Genomic DNA, 3,107 nt, shown 5'->3' on the forward strand with positions numbered 1-3,107 from the left:
GTCAAAGGTCAAACTAGACATAGCAATATACTGCCCGCTTAATATCTTGAGTACCCTTTGCTTAACAGACATCAAACTTGTCACACCGGTACATCTTCTGGAGAAAATGAACTCTTTTGATTTTGAGGTCATATGGTCAAACTGGACTTAAGAAGATACTGTCATCTCAATATTTTGAGAACCTTTGCTTGACAGACATCAAACTTGGTACACTGGTACATCATAAGGAGTAGATGATCCTTACTGATTTTCAGGTCATGTGGTCAAGGGTTAAACTGGAAATAGTATAATATAGTGTCTCCTACATTTTAAGAATTATTTGCTTGATTGCCGCCAAACTTGGTACATCACAAGGAGTAGATGATAACTATTGAGTTTATGTCACATGATCAATCCACTCTTGACATAGGAAGATATTGTCTGCTCAATATTTTGAATTGGTGATACTACTATCAATTAATTGATGCATATGTATAACCCTTTTAAATTTTGCACCATGGGTGAAATATATGTTTTACAACAACATCTCTTGATTTAAAAGGTGGTTGGGTTCGTTGTTTTTATTGTATTGTTTTTATGGTATGGAGACGTATACTCACAAATTTGAATCCCCCTGGAATGAAAGAAAGTGAACAAAAATAAAGAATAAACTTGTTCAACCCCAGAATTGAGTCTCCATGAACATACATGCACCATTTTGCAAAACCATGAAAGTTTGGCCACGTGGAAATGAATGCTTTACAGTATGTTATTAGGTTTAACAGTAAGTTTAATTTACAAATATATACTGGTTGGCAGGACAAAACTTTCAGCATATTGCCAAGGAGGACAGACTGGCCCATGTAAAGATGAAGTGTGGAACCTTCCTGAACACGCCCCCAGAGCTAGTGCTCCCAGAGAAGGAAGTGAAGCCTCTGAGAAACCCCCGGCCACTTTTGATGTTAGAACTCAGTGGCCCAACTGCCCCATACTTAAGGACTGGAGGATAGGGATCAGAATCCTGTGGTTGTTGCTGTGTTAGGAAAGAATGGGGCATTGTTTGATGAGTGAAGTGGAGAGGAATAAATGAGGGAAATACGGGCTTTATAGTTTATGTGTGAGCCGCTGTGTAGAAGTGGTTGTTTGGTATAATTCTAATTCGTATGTATCTAATCAGTCAGCCATGTATATATATAAACAGAAAGACAACAAGAATCTTAAGGTATTTTTTATTTAAAAACATTCTATGGTATAATAATCTTTTTTTGTGGAATATAAGTTTTTGCCATTTTTCTGGTTGTGTATTATCACAAGATTAGAAGAACTACAAGGTACAATGTTTCAGCTCATGAAGTATGACGTGATATATCAATCAGACCGTATAATTTAATAATCCGCAAAAGTTGCTGTGCGCGAACATTTCTGAAACCACAGTACTCTCAATTTAAATTTTGAATCTTTTTTTGTTTTGCAGTTTGAGAGATTAAATCAACGTTGAATACATATACCTCATCGGTGAAATGATTTCTTTTTTCAGGCTTTTGTTGCTGTTAAAGCCATTTCTGATCGTATCTGCATCGAGTCCAGTGGAAAAACAAATGCTTATATTTCGGCTGAAGATTTGACATCTTGTTGCAGAAGCTGTGGAGATGAGTGGATGGATAACACTGTACCTTATTTTAGAATATTTATTACTAAAATCGTTGGTGTAAGGTGAAGATAACGAACAGTGATCAATCTCATAACTCCTACAAGCAATACAAAATAGATAGTTGGGCAAACACGGACCCCTGGACACACCAGAGGTGGGATCAGTTGCCTAGGAGGAGTAAGCATCCCCTGTTGACCGGTCACACCCGCCGTGAGCCCCATATCCTGATCAGGTAAACGGAGTTATCCGCAGTCAAAATCAGTGTGCCAAGAACGGCTTAACAATTGGTATGTATATTGACGTTGTGGGACTATACTATATAGTTATACGTTATAACGATCTAGTTCGTCAATAGAACCTATCATTGGGTCAAATGCTGTCTGACGTGTTTCATACCAATTGTTGGGTCAAGTCAAGTTAAATATTTTGTAAAAAAAAACCCAAAAAACTTGTGTTTTCTGGTTTAGATACTTCAAAAATCTAATAAAAATAATACGATGTCATAAATAGTAATTTTCAAACAACTGCATGTATTTAAATTAGCATCAAAGTATCTGCCTTCACTACAAACAATCGACATGTATTTTCAAGCAATTGGCCAGCTTCGATCGCTGGTGGCCAGATAGCTCAGTTGGTAGAGCACCTGACTAGAGATTTGAGGGGCCTGGGTTCGAAACTTAGTCTGGTCCGTTGCATTTTCTCTCTTCCTGTTACATTAGGTGCTGAAGATCAGCCCTAGAAACTGTCAGGTGAATATGCCAGCCCCAGGGGATAAAGATCCTGGGTTCAAGACAATTTAAGGAGAAAGGAGTGTATATAGCGATCAGCTGGGTTCGATCACCAGTGGCCAGTAAGCTCAGTTGGTAGAGCACCTGACTAGAGATTCAGAGCGTCTGGGTTTGAATCCCGGTCTAGTCCATTACCTTTTCTCATTTTCTGTTACTAGGTCATTCCTGCGGCCTTACATAGTTGTGTTTGGTACATAGTAATAGAAAAGTTTCACGCGAATATCTCCCAATATCGTATTATTGCAATATATACATTGAATAATGTTTTGTCAGACGTACTAAACCTTTGCCGTTTTATTGTTTTCACCTTAAGATATAAACAATGTAATTAGACCCTTCAACCTGACATAGCCCATACTTTAAAAAAAAAAAAGGTTGCATCTTAAAATACAATGAATCAATGTGCATTATGAGAGATAAGTACAAATTAACCCATGATTCCATCCTTAAGATAACGGTATCGGTACATGCTCACCTGATGTGAGTTGTACTGTCCCCCCCCCCGTGACCAGGCCATACATGTATTAAATTAATTTATATATAAAATAGTTCTCAAAAGAAAAAATGTAGTTTGATATTGCATGTGGCTTTGTTTCACAGGGATATCTGCCGTACATTATCAAGGTATGTGATCACCACGTTGTTGGAAAACTCAAGCCATGCAGCAAGGAGATCCAACCCACCCCATG

The 3,107-nt window shown here is 37.9% G+C and overlaps 1 pseudogene; it reads left to right on the top strand.

The window, feature by feature from the left end:
• Positions 1-848: 848 nt before the first annotated feature.
• Positions 849-3,107, top strand: part of LOC125645526 (cathepsin B-like) — a 17,699-nt pseudogene continuing 15,440 nt past the window's right edge.

This window comes from Ostrea edulis, chromosome 6, assembly GCF_947568905.1.
Source record: "Ostrea edulis chromosome 6, xbOstEdul1.1, whole genome shotgun sequence".
NCBI lineage: Eukaryota > Metazoa > Mollusca > Bivalvia > Ostreida > Ostreidae > Ostrea > Ostrea edulis.